Source organism: Neovison vison, chromosome 3, assembly GCF_020171115.1.
Source record: "Neovison vison isolate M4711 chromosome 3, ASM_NN_V1, whole genome shotgun sequence".
NCBI classification, from domain to species: Eukaryota; Metazoa; Chordata; class Mammalia; order Carnivora; family Mustelidae; genus Neogale; species Neogale vison.
The window spans coordinates 60,508,026-60,521,401 of NC_058093.1; positions in this window are offsets into that span (position 1 = coordinate 60,508,026).

A 13,376-nucleotide genomic window follows, 5' to 3' on the forward strand; every position below is an offset into this window, starting at 1 on the left:
TGGCAACATTACCTGAAGGAGGAAGTTCTTTCACGTCTCTCTGCCTACCTCCAGATAAAAGCTGGTAACACTGCTAAACTCCTGCAGTAGCAACAGGGGCAACACTGGAGACCCTCAAACTCTTGTCTGGCTGTTTTGCCACAAAGTGGGCTTAGTAGTGGGACGTGCAACAGCATGGGAACCTGTAGTCCCAGGGTTCTAGTAAGAACGCCAGGAAGGGGGTACTCTAGGAAATAGACTGTTGGAGTAGGATCACTGAGAGGAGGGAGCTCGAGATAGGAACGCTTTGAATCTGGGCATTAAATTCTGAGATTACTCCCAAGCTAGGATATACATGAATGAAGCCAGTTGGAATCAATGCAGCAAAGACTTAAAAAATAAACTACAGAGTAAATCATTGCACAGGTTCCAGACTGGTCCCTGGTTGATGTATAATCAAGGAAGAGGAGAATAGCATTATGAAGGTTTTGAAAACTAAATTGACATTGGGACCGTGGGCCACAGAAGATAGGTCAAGACTTGCAGTTTGTGCAAGGATTGACTGCTCAAAAAAGACCCCAAGAAACAAAAAACAAAACACACACACACACACACACACACATCAGTGATCAGTGTTCTCCAGATTTTCACAGGATCTAGAATCTCGTAACTATTTAATAGTTATCTTTATCTGAAATATCCAAATGTCCAGAATACAATCCAAAATTACTCAATATACAAAGAACTGGAAAAACCTAAACAATTTCAAGGAAAAAGACAATCAAGCAATGCCAAATGACTTATGCACTGGAATTCTCAAATGCAGACTTTAAAGCAGACTTTATAACAATAATGTAAGAGATAAGAAGAAGCACCCTTGAAACAAATGGATAAAAAAATTCTTGGTAAAGAAATAGAAACCACAAAAAGAACCACATGATAATTTTAGAACTGAAAAAATAAAATAATAAAAATTAAAAATTCATTGAGGATCTAAATGGCAAGATTGGAAGAACTATTACACCTGAAGATAGAATAGTAAAAGTTATAATGCACTGAAATATATAAAGAAAAAAAAATTTTAATAAAAAATAAACAGAACCTCAGGACTGTGAAATAATATCCAAAGGTTTAGCAATAAGAGTTAAACAGAGAGTACCAGAAGGAGAGGAAAGGAGATGTAATTCGGTTAGAAAAAAAAAAAAAAAAAAAAAAAAAACCACCAACATATATTTATTTGAAGAAAATTTCCAAATTTGGTGAAAACATCAATTCACAGATCCAAAAGTCTCAACGAACCCTAACTTCCAAACAGGATAAATTTTAAAACAAAACAAAACAAAAACCTTAAAAGCAACCAGAGAAGAAAACACACACACACACACACACACACACACACACACAAGAATGAAAATATATACTGTATATCACTAAAGACCATGGAGACCACAGGGACAACATTGAGAAAGTGATGAGAGGAAATAATCTGTCAACCCAGAGTTTTGTATCCAGTGAAGATAACCTTCAGAAATGAAAACAAAATAAAAGCATTTTGTGATGAGAAACTAAGAGAAATTGTCACCACAGAACTGCATTAGGAGGGACGCTAAAGAAAGTTTTTCAAGGAGATAGTAAGAGAGGGAAACCTGAAACATCAAGATTGAAGCAAGAAAGACACAAAGGGTGAGTATCTTCATAAATAAAATATACAGGGTAGCCAAAGTATATTTCAGTGAAGCCAAGGTGTGTGGCATGTACATATCTAGGTGAAACAACACATTTTAAGCAGGGGGAATAGTTAAGAGGGTGGACCTAGTGGAAATCTTTTCCAAGAACTGTAATGAAATCAGTCGGGAAAAGTGGAAAAAAAGAGGTAAGAAGTAAGTTAGAAGATGTAGCCAGGAGTTCTTTTCATTAATTTAGATGACTTGTTCAATAGATAGATGCTTTTAAGCCATCATAAAAACTGTGGATTTTATTTTAAATATAAGATGAAGCTTTTGAAAGGTTTTATGTAGGGAAGGGACATGATTTAATTTACATTTTAAGTCTGTCCCTCTGGCTGCTAGATGAAGAATCTACTGCAAAGGAGAATGAGTGAATACAGGAAAACAGCTCGGGGTGCTGTAGGGTTGGAGGTCAGGTGGAAAGTGGATTGGACCAGGCCTGTAACATTGGAGGGGTCTGTTTGGGGTATCCCTGAAGATTGAGTTCAACAGCATTTACTTATAGATTAGGTTGATGTATGAGAAAAATGTCTAAGAATTGGTCCAACGTGTTTGCATAATTATTAGGCAAAAAAAAAAAAAAAAAACTTGGAGAAGATTTCTGGGAAGTATCAGTAATTTGGATTGACATCTACAGGTTTGTGATGCTCATTAGGCATGGGAGTAGAGATACCACATTGGCAACTGGATATATGAGTTTAGCGTTTAAAGAATATATCCGGCGAGCAATATAAATTTCGTAATTATCAGCACATAAAAGGAATTTAGAGAAAAGTGTAAGATCTCCTATCCAGGGATTATAAATAGAGAATACTGAGGCCTACACCCTCTAATTTAGAGGTTTAGTTTACAGGAAAAAAATCCAATTTTTTACTTGGTTACTGAATTTTTTAAAAGATTTTATTTATTTATTTGACAGAGAGAGAGAGCTCACAAGTAGGCAGAGAGGCAGGCAGAAAGAGAGAGGGGGGAAGCAGGCTCCCTGCTGAGCAGAGAGCCCGATGCGGGGCTCTATCCCAGGACCCTGAGATCGTGACCTGAGCCGAAAGCAGAGGCTTAACCCACTGAGCCACCCAGGTGCCCCTAAATGTTTTCAAGACATAAGAAAATGGTCAATTATAAATCACAACAATAACAGTAGCCAAAGGAATATCCAAGAAGTGAGGTAAAATTAATAATGTAACAGAACAGAGAAATCGTCGATACCGACTGAAGTCTTGATCGTGTTATAACAACCTCACAAGTTGGTTTACAATTTGTCTACAGGTTTTACCCACAAATCCAAGGAAGACAAATGTTCACGAGACACTCACCAATCACAATTACTATGTAAAAAGGATTTAGTTCATTGCTTTTTAAATGCATTACTTAATCATCTCCAAAGTTCTATAAATAAAGTTATTTCTATTTATCCAGATAACAAAACCAGATTCATTGAGGTTAAATGACTTGTCCAATGCCACATATAAATGGTATAATTAACGGCAGAGGTGAGGGAAAGGAGGGATTATAAATAAGGAAATAAAAGAGCAACTGAAGCAGAAAAGCACAGAGGAGAAAAGAAAAAGGAAAAAAACACACACACAAGTGAATAAAAATGAAACTGACATACTCTGGAGTGCAGAATTACAGATTTCCATAAGGTCTGACTCTAGAAAGAGAACTCTTTTCCCAGACGAGATGCATGAGGTGGGGTTAGGGGTAAGATGAGGAGTAGTGAAGAAGGACGGCGCAAGTGTCCACGTCCCTGGCTCCTGAAGTCTAACAGTGACTGGAGCAAAGTTGGGCCTAGATGTTAGATACCATATTAAGCATAGATTCCAAGGTGGAAAGTCCAAAACAGTATTTTTCAAAAGCAAAGAGGGAATAAAGAGAATTAGGAAATTAGTTAAAAGTGATTAGTCATCAAATATATCTAAACATATATACTTTTTTATATACCCATATATACCCTTACTTAATGCTTTGGGACTTTGGGTGCTTCCTGTCCCCATAAACTTGCTGGTCTTACCCCATAAGGTAAGGTAGGCAAGGGAAAGCTGATTCAGGCAGAATGCAGCAATGGTTCGTGTGTGCGAGAGTATCTCATGTAAGTAGGTGCTCAACAAATACTTGTTGAAAAATACGTAAATACCTAAGCGAATGATTTAATAAAAGAGTGAACAACTGAGTGTCCAGCTGTGATTTCCAAGATCTGAGCTTTACACCGATTTTAATCTCCTAATAGATGGGTTATCGTGAACTAATCACTGAACTTCGTTTTTTAAAAAGTAGAATAAATTACCTGTCAATAAAGGACCTGACGACTATGAAAGAGAGCCCTTAAGAGAAGCAAATAAAAGTTTGACTATAAAATACTTACTAAGTCTGAATCAGTACACAAATGAAAGACACTGTATTTATTACTTGAAATCCATTAGAAAAAAAAAAAGGTAAAGTGCCGGGTCAAGGAAAGATAAAGATTTGAGAGAAAAATCATGGTTTTAGTAATAATCCCTTTAAGGAAGAAAAAAGTAATGGGAATTAATTATAGCTAATGAAGTATCCATAAATATGTCCTATGTTATGAATAAGAGAATATTTAACATTGCAAAAAGAAAAAAACAGTAAGACAAAACACACTTTGTTTATTTTTGTTTCTGAATTTTTTCTTTGCTTTTTCCCCTGTAAAGTAAGTGAAGCATGAAATAATACTATAGTAAATTGCCTTATCTCAAAAAGTATAATATAAAATATAATAAAGTAATATATACCAAGTGATCTCTCATGGTTACATTACATTTCTCATATTTAATTTATATTTCCCCCACAACTTACCCTTTTTCAGCCTTTACCATTTATAATTTATCATATTTCTAATGAATTGAATCTCCCAGTTATACAAGGTTTCCAGAAAGGCTTGGTAACTATCCTGTTGTTTGCTGCAGAAGTGGTTTTTGAAAAACAGTCAGGGATTCCTAAACATGCTTCTAATAAGTGCCGTGCACCCTCAGAGGTGTCTCCGGAGCTGTTGTCCAAGTTAACACTGAGGAAGAAGATTTAATGATCTGTCCCTTGAGATTTTTCTGTTGGTTCCCAGGAATGAAGAAAGTCCGCAATAATCTCTTTATTAAATGCTTGTGGCATGCTTTGTCACTACTGATGTGTTAACGGAAGACAATTTTCCACAATTTATATTTTCTTCTATCTGCAACAATTCTCCTAAGAAAAAGAGAAGGGTTTCGCTGTGCATCTTATCAAATTGGAAATAGAGAGTTGCTATTGATAGTTACATAAACATATACAATCCAAATATGTCCCCTCCACCGTTTAAATACACTAGATTTCACTTTTTTTAGGGAAGACAACCCTTGTAGCAAACTGTGAAACGTTAGGGCTCCCCTGTACTACAAACATTTCAATTTGTCATAAAATCTCATTGCCTAAAATTGTTTAAGCTCCATTATATATGCTGGTTTTACTTTTGTATCCAAACCAATGTTCTCAGTATTAGATTGTAAGGATGTGAAAGATGAGAATTTCTGTCAACAAGGCTGTGTATAAAATCTGGCAGATCATGAAAGTGGAAGTGAGTCATCAGTGATTCAGTGTAAGGCTGTTGTGGTCAGGAGGCCTGGGACTGAGTCGCAGTCTCTTGCACAAGCATGCCTCGTGGCATTGGACAAGTCCCCTATTCAACCAAGCTTCTAGATCATGAAATGAAAGTCTGTGAACTTTCTGTGAATATCATTTGTGAATCTATGAGTTGCTCACTGAAAAAGACATGAGTCACGTCCATTAGATTTATTTGGTTGCAACCGAAAGGAACTGACCAGCTACCTTGTGAGAAATGGAATTCATCAGAATGCTATTGTGCAGACCACAGAAGCTTAGAGACAGTTGAACAGCCAGGCCAAAAAAAAAGCGGGGAGAGGTGGCCGGTAAAAAAACAAGTCCCTTCCAGGTTCCAAGTAGGAAATAAAGAGCAATCTCTTCAGGGAGCCAGTGTTTGTTTGTTTACTTGTTGTTTCTTTTTGTAACATTTCCCTCATAATTCATTCTGAAGGAAGAAAGCATTCCATGGGTCTAACTTAGCTCATCATTAGCTAGAGGATGTCAGCCCCTTGATTTAAAGTTTTCCCAAACTGACTCCTAATTACAAAGAGTACTCATGACAAAGAAAAGGGACCCATTATTAATTAGCTTGGATTAGGTTATCTAGAAATTAGATTACCTCAAGATGAATTCAGAAGAAAAGTGTTGATTCTAAAAAGCAAAGGAGGGGTTCCTGGGTGGCTCGGTCATTAAACATCTGCCTTGGGCCTAGGTCATAATCCCTGAGTTCTGGGATCGAGCCCTGCACGGGGCTCCTCGGGTGCAGGAAGCCTATTTCTCCCTCTCGCACTCCCTGCTTGTGTTTCCTCTCTTGTGTGTGTCTCTCTCTGCCAAATAAATAAAAATCTTTAAAAAATAAATAAGAAAAGAATTTGTAAAAAGCAAAGGAAACAGAAACATTGAATTGGTCATCTAGTATATCATAGCATTAGACTTTTTTAATGTGGGCATGTTTTTATGGAGTTTAGGATTAATATTACAAATGAAATTATCTTCCAAGGAGTGACAATAACAGCTCTGATCAAGAGAAATGGTAATTCCACAAAAATTAGGCTCAAGTGTGCACTGGGTTAAGAGATTTGCCCTCAAGTACTTTTCCTTTTCCAAATAACCTCTAACTTCTACCACAGGAGAACCACTTCTTGGGGATCAGTTTTGCCTCTCTCTTTTACTCATGTGTTAGTTTCGTTGTGTATTCACTTGTTTGTGACACACAAACTTTCCTATGAGGAAAGCATCATTGTGAACTGCTATTTTAATATCCTTCTTACTCACAGAAAGCAGCATGGATAGGTGGTATGTGGCAAAGGCAGAAACCAACCAGATGAGAGGCAGAGAGAAGGAACATGCTGGAAATAGGGCAGCAGCCTGAGTCCTTCTCCACTGGAAGCATGAGCTCTCTGGCTTTCTCCTCCAACAGTTGCTCCTAAAATCTCTAGTGGTTGATTACGCTGAAGAAACCATTTCTACATTTATTTGACAGAAAAGCTATGGCCCTTGATTTTTATACAAGATCTTCCCCCAAATTATCTAAATCTCTAGTTTGTTTTTCCTTGAAATACACACCAAAGACTGCGAAGACCTAGTTAACCAAGACCTGTTATGCGTATTTTTTTTTAAGATTTTATTCATTTATTTGACAGACAGAGATCACAAGTAGGCAGAGAGGCAGGCAGAGAGAGAGAGAGAGAGGAGGAAGCAGGCTCCCCGCCAAGCAGGGAGCCCGATGCGGGACTCGATCCCAGGACCCCAAGATCATGACCTGAGCCGAAGGCAGCGGCTTAACCCACTGAGCCACCCAGGCGCCCCTGTTATGCATATTGACCACTTAAATGGTGAGCTTTCCCATCTCTCGATTACGTCAGTGCCTCTTTAATTTCACTTCAAATTATTGATTTTATTAAAAATATACACACAAATTCAATCACAATACTCTTTTGAAGATATTGCAATGCCATCTATAGCTTTAATAAAACATCTCAGTAATGATTCCTAGAATTTTCACCTATATCTATAACAAACCTCAAGTTCTACTGCTTTGCAGTACATTATAAAACACAACTTAACATTGTGGAATAGCCTGAATTTCTTATGGCAAAATTTTCTTGGGGTCACTGAATTTAATTGAAAGATTATAATAAGCTTACACAAACACACAGAGCATGCTACAACTGTCTTGATAATGTTTAAACACCTTAAGAGCGAACAAAATAGGCAACCCTTTATTTGTCTGCATGATATTTTTAAAAGTCTGGTTCAACTGATTACTTAGCTTTATTCTGTCAGAGTGATGATAAATATTTTGCCTTTTTAAGTATACATAATCCATAATAAAAAAGAAAAGACTGTAACATAGATAAATACGAAAAGAAACTCTAAATAGTGTTCCTCAAGGGTAGAATAAAGGTATTGGGGTATGTGTCTGTTTTAAAATTTAGTCTGACAGTCATAACATGCATGGTTCAGATCGTGATAGGAAAACGTACAGTGGGACCAAAGTGAAATTTCAGTTTTAAAACCAAAGCAAAGGAAAAAGAAAAGAAGCATGAAGCAACAGTTGTAAAATTACAAGTGATTTAAATGTAACTTTTAACTTGGAATGGGTGTGTAACTATTTGCTGATGGAACATTCCAAACTGAATTGCCCTCAGGGCTGAGCGGCAGAGCTGTTACCTATCCTGGTCTTCTTCCATCTGTCTCTCACTGTCTAGATTTTGATTTCAGACTTGTCAAATTTCCTCTTTCTGAGCAGTACACGTTTTTGACAGTAGAGGGCACTTTGAATTTAGACAAAGCCCAAGGAATCCCTGAATCTTCATTCAGAGAGCTTTTGTTTGACTAAAAAGAAATAAAATGCAATTTTAGTGTACATTTTAAATGACACTTTTTTAAAACTATGTGGTGCAAAAGTTTGTTTTTATTATGTGAAATCTGTTTCTCGTTTTATATTATTTTATAAAAATATTGAAATATAAATTTCCTGCAATATCACTGTGTCTAGAAAAGATCAGTGATACAGTACTATAACAAACAAATCAGGATCAATCTATGAATGAAAAAATCATTGATTTTTCTCTAGTTAAAAGAGCCAATGAAGAACAAACCCTCATGTGCACATTAAGGGACACATCAGAAAAAATACATCAAAATCCTAAAATCACACTATAAAAATACAAAATGTCCAAATGAAATCAGTCATAAAAATTCTTTTGGTCAACTCACCACAAAAATATTAACGCTTCATCTTTCTTTCTCTCTTAAAAGCTACTTAAGGAATATTCTTAATGGAATGTTAGTTTTCATGTAACCTCACATATCATTTTTGCAAAAAAATTCCTTCAATTTCACATGGAAAAATAGTATTCTGATAGTCACTTCTCTTAGTTGTCCTTAAGAAAATTATTTCGAGGTATTTGTAAAATGCCATATCATGTTGTTGAAATTTATGTAAAATAATTTGTCAAAATGTAATATAATTGTTTTCGTAATACAAATCAATGTTTTGATCACTTTCATTTATGTGACAAATGTGATCCTATTTGTAATTATTCCACTCCTTTTCAAAGAACCAAAAAATAGAATGTAATGCATTTTAAAATTTCAAAATAGACAATTATACACCTGTATATACTTTTGTCACCACATCAAATAATTGCATCTTCTAATTAAAGTCACAAAGTTCTTTCACTCCTAAAAAAAAAATCTTGTTTCTCCATTTAGTTGAAACCAACTAACATAAGTATACAAGTTGAAATTTGGAGTTTGGCTTATTTGTTTTTTCTAGACGGAAATGCACCTACTTGAGGCTAATTGTGAGGCTGGTAGTTTCCAGACTATGGAGAAATCCCATTTTGCCCTTAAGGAGCTTCTACTTAAATACACAGAATAAATCTCTTTACTTCTCCATCAAGTGAATGGTGTGCCTGAAATCTTCAGTGGGTAACTGCTCAAGTGTATAAAGAAATACATTATTCTGTGGCAGACTTAAAGTTCATATATGTGAAATATTTTAAACTTTTAGGCAGCATTTAATGATCAAATAGGATAGGCTTAATGAAGGCAAACAGATTGGCTATAAACGCCAAAAAATGTACAATTAGTTTTGCTTGAGTGTTTAATAGAAGACAGAAATCCATACTAAAAAAAATTTATTGATTTTTTTTAGTTTATCTAAATAAAGAAAATAAACTGGAATGCTTCCACTCACCCTGACTTCCAAAAATATGAGAAAAAATAATATAACAACGTGTCTCACATATAACCTTGCCCTGTGTAATTTTCATAAATGAAAAGCAAATAAACAGCAATTGTCACTACTCTAAATGCACCGCAGAGCTCCGTGATATTTATCTTCACTCCTTCCCTCATTTATTATTGCCGGTAAACTATGTATTTGCCACTAACACTGTCTGCATAGATTCGAAACAGTAAGTGTAACAGGCTCAAATGGACAGTGCCTATTATCTCTTCCTTTTTCTCTCCTGCCCTTTTATGGCCTATAACTTCATTCAATCTGTAGTTACATTTATGTTCCTTTTACAACAAAAAGGGTCATAATGCTGTCTCTGGTAATACTGAAATTGCCTAATTTGTTCATCTTCTGTCCGCGCCTTGGAGCTGGTCACCTTCTCAAGTTATGCTGGGTTTATCCCCATCAACTTTGAAAATGAAGGTCCTGTTTAGTCCCTGGCAACCTCACCCACGAACTGCCTTAGGGTTGGAGGAGCCAGCGGGGAGACGGCTGCGGGCGAGGCCCAGGTCGCCCTGGCTCCCCGAAGTCACTGCTGAAGCCGCAGGGACCCCTCTACTAGAACAAATCCGGGTGCCCTTCCCGTGCAGCGCGGAGAAAGAAAACCAGCCTCGCCGGTCCCCAAAGCCAGGGAGGGAGCCGCCGGTCAGCTGACGCTGAGAAGGCGCGAGTGAAGGAATGAGAGGAATGTGCTGGCTCAGAAGATGGGAGCGATAGGGACCCCCCACCCCGAGCCCCGGTGCGGGCGGCGCGGGAGAGAAGCCGGGCCTCCCCACAGCTGTTGCCACTCGGGCTGTCGCCAGCCGCCGGGACGGTGATGGCCGGTGCTGGGCCGGCCACGGCAGCTGCTTCTGCCCTGACTGTTGCCCCTGACCCTTCTGCTGTGTCTTCCTTGATTTCAGCATCAGCTTCCCTACCCCCGCCCCCCACTCCACACACCCCGGCTTTTTTCTTTTTCTTTTTTTTTTTAATTTAATTTTCTTTTCTTTTCTTTTCTTTTCTTTCTTTTTTTTTTTTCCTCCTGGCAGTACCTCTTGTAAAAAGCAGAAAATAGCCTCCACATTTGCCACAGAGCGAGGGCGCGGGGAAAGGAGGGTAAGGTGGTGTGGAAGGCTTCTAACAAAGCTTGGTTCCTGGGGCCCCTCCTGTCTTTCTCTCCCCGCTCTGGTTAGCATTTTCCTTCATGCTGCAGCAATGCTTTGTCAGCCCTGGGCTGGGAACGAACTCCCCGCACAGTCTCCTCCTCCTCTCTGACTTTCAAGGATGCTTCACCCCTCACCCCTCCAACAAGGAGAAAAATACCAAAGGTATAAAAGGGAAGTAAATTCTCCAAGATAACTTCGCCTTTTGCAATCCAAATTTTACTGGGATTCATTCAAGAGAACACGGATCTTTTCAAGTCTTGGGACAATAAAATAAAATTCAAATGGATGACTACGGCAGGTTGGGGAGCAATTAACGGCTAATTTGGAAGAGCACTTCTTGAGGATTTTCCTGACCTGCCCATTCATGTTACTTCCCTTTCTAAGATCCTCTTCCCCTTTCAAGGCTAAAAGCTGGGTATGATTCAGCTCATAAAAATATGTCACAGCAATTGGAATTTACCCTTTGACCTTCTACTCCCTCACCACCACCTCGCCTACACACACACACACACACACACACACAGAAGCTGCAATTCACTAGCTAGCTCTGTTTTCACTAAACAGATGGCTGTGTCGCTGGTGAAAACTGCCTTTTTGCCCAAGATAAAACTTCTAAGATCCTATGATAGGACCTATTTGCAAAAAGGGCTCAAAACCACATTTTCTGTGCTGCATACATGAATTCCGAGGTAGTTTGGGAATAGAGAGGTAGATAGATATAAATAGATTTTATATGCACAGGCACAAAAAGAAAACCATCAGTAAATAGCAGCCTTTCTTTTAACATCATTCTTTATGAAATTTGTTTTTTTAAGGCCATCCTGGGCGATCACATCCAGCATTTAACATTAGAAAGCATAATTCTTTCATGGATTCTAGTGACTAGATTTAAAACTTGCAGGAAAGGGACAGAAAGCTGAGTCTAAAACATATGAGGAGAGTTTTTCAGTTTTTCTAAAAACCTGTTCACCTTTCCAAATAATTTTTCCTTGCCTTTGTGCAGTGAAAGCCTCATTACCAGCTATGAAAAAATAGTGCTAAGTGATTTGTACAATTTCTTTGTGTGTGTGTGTGTGTGTAAAGCTGGAAAAGCCAAGAAAATGGGCAAAATACTGAATCAGGCCACCCGGGCCAGTTCAAATGCACAGAGAGACATTTTTACTGCATTATTTGAACTATTACTAAATAAAATGCTTTCCTCCTTGGAGCTTGGCTAAGTATTAATTTTCCAAAACATGAATACGACTTCTGGTGAAAAGTTAGAAATAATTTAAATGCATGACTACACCATTGTACCCTCTCAAATTAACAATGTTCCCTTGGCCCTATGCTGCATACTGAGAATGGTGCAGACTCTCAAATCACGCTTGGAGAGCCTAAGATGTCCAGGAAGCTTTGAATCCAGAGGTTTGAGAACAATACTGGACGAGTTCAAATGCTGTTTTCTCCATGAACGCAGGGACAAAAAATGATAAATTGAAACAATTTCTGGCAATTCATTACCAGATGCCTAAGTAATGACTAGCGGACAAGTTAAAAAAGAAATTGCCAGACAGGAATTGAGTAGTTTTTCACATTAATATAATTGTACTCTTCTTCTTGAGACAGTTATTACTCTCTGTGTTTGCACAACATGCTGCAAACACAGACATGGTTGAACTCAGAGCAAAGGACTTAAAGTAAGAATAACTATGCATCACAAATTACATAAAGTCCTATCTAAGGAACATTTTCCCCCCAAATCTGGAAAAAAAAATAATAAGCCTTCAAATTTATTTACACTCGGTAATGAGATTTCTGCTTGGCACAGCATCGAAGATGGTAATTCAACGTCATTCAGTATTGAGGTAACAACAATTTTTCTCTATTCTTTCTGTAGGATGATCAAGATTTGGAGGCTTTTTCCCTTTTTTAATATGCTAAAAAAATATAGAGATAGATCTGCAAATATACCTGGATACTCTTTATCACTGTTGCTAACTTAGTGGTGATCTGCCATTTTTATTGAAATTTAGTTACCAACTGCTGGTTAGAAATCTTTTTCATGGAATTCTTTGTACTTTAAATAAACTATTACTTCAAAATCTGCCATGTGCCCTGCATTCATCATTAAGACACAGAATTTCATGTACCTTTTTGTAAGCTTTGGCTCTGAAATAGACGTCTCATATATGCAATTTTGAGCAATATTTGAACTCAGTGCAGGTTTATTAGTGCCCTTCAGCATATGAAAGCAAAAATGTATATTTTGAGGGCTTGTTCTACAATTCATCTCATGCAAAAACTAAAGTTCATTTTGAAAAATTGAGTCTCTATTCATTTTCTGCTCTTTTTACCCAGTATTAAAAGGTCTCTATGGGGTTTCACGTAATGAACATCACAGAGGGGGAAAAATTGTTGTTTCCTTTGGCATTTCTCATCTTAAGGTGGTAGAAAAATATGCATCTGCTTTTCCCGTGGAGAGGGAGATAATATGATAACCTTCTGATTATATACATAAGCAGAAACTGATCAGCTTCTCTCGTGGTTCGTTTTTAAGGGCAAGTTCCAGTTGGATTGTGCTAATGCACATATTCATGAATCTCTCCAAACAGGATTCACGGCTCTCCAGGGGACCCTTGAAGTATGCATCATTGTTTCAATGAAGTATCTTCATTATAAAACATAGGGACTATAAAAGGT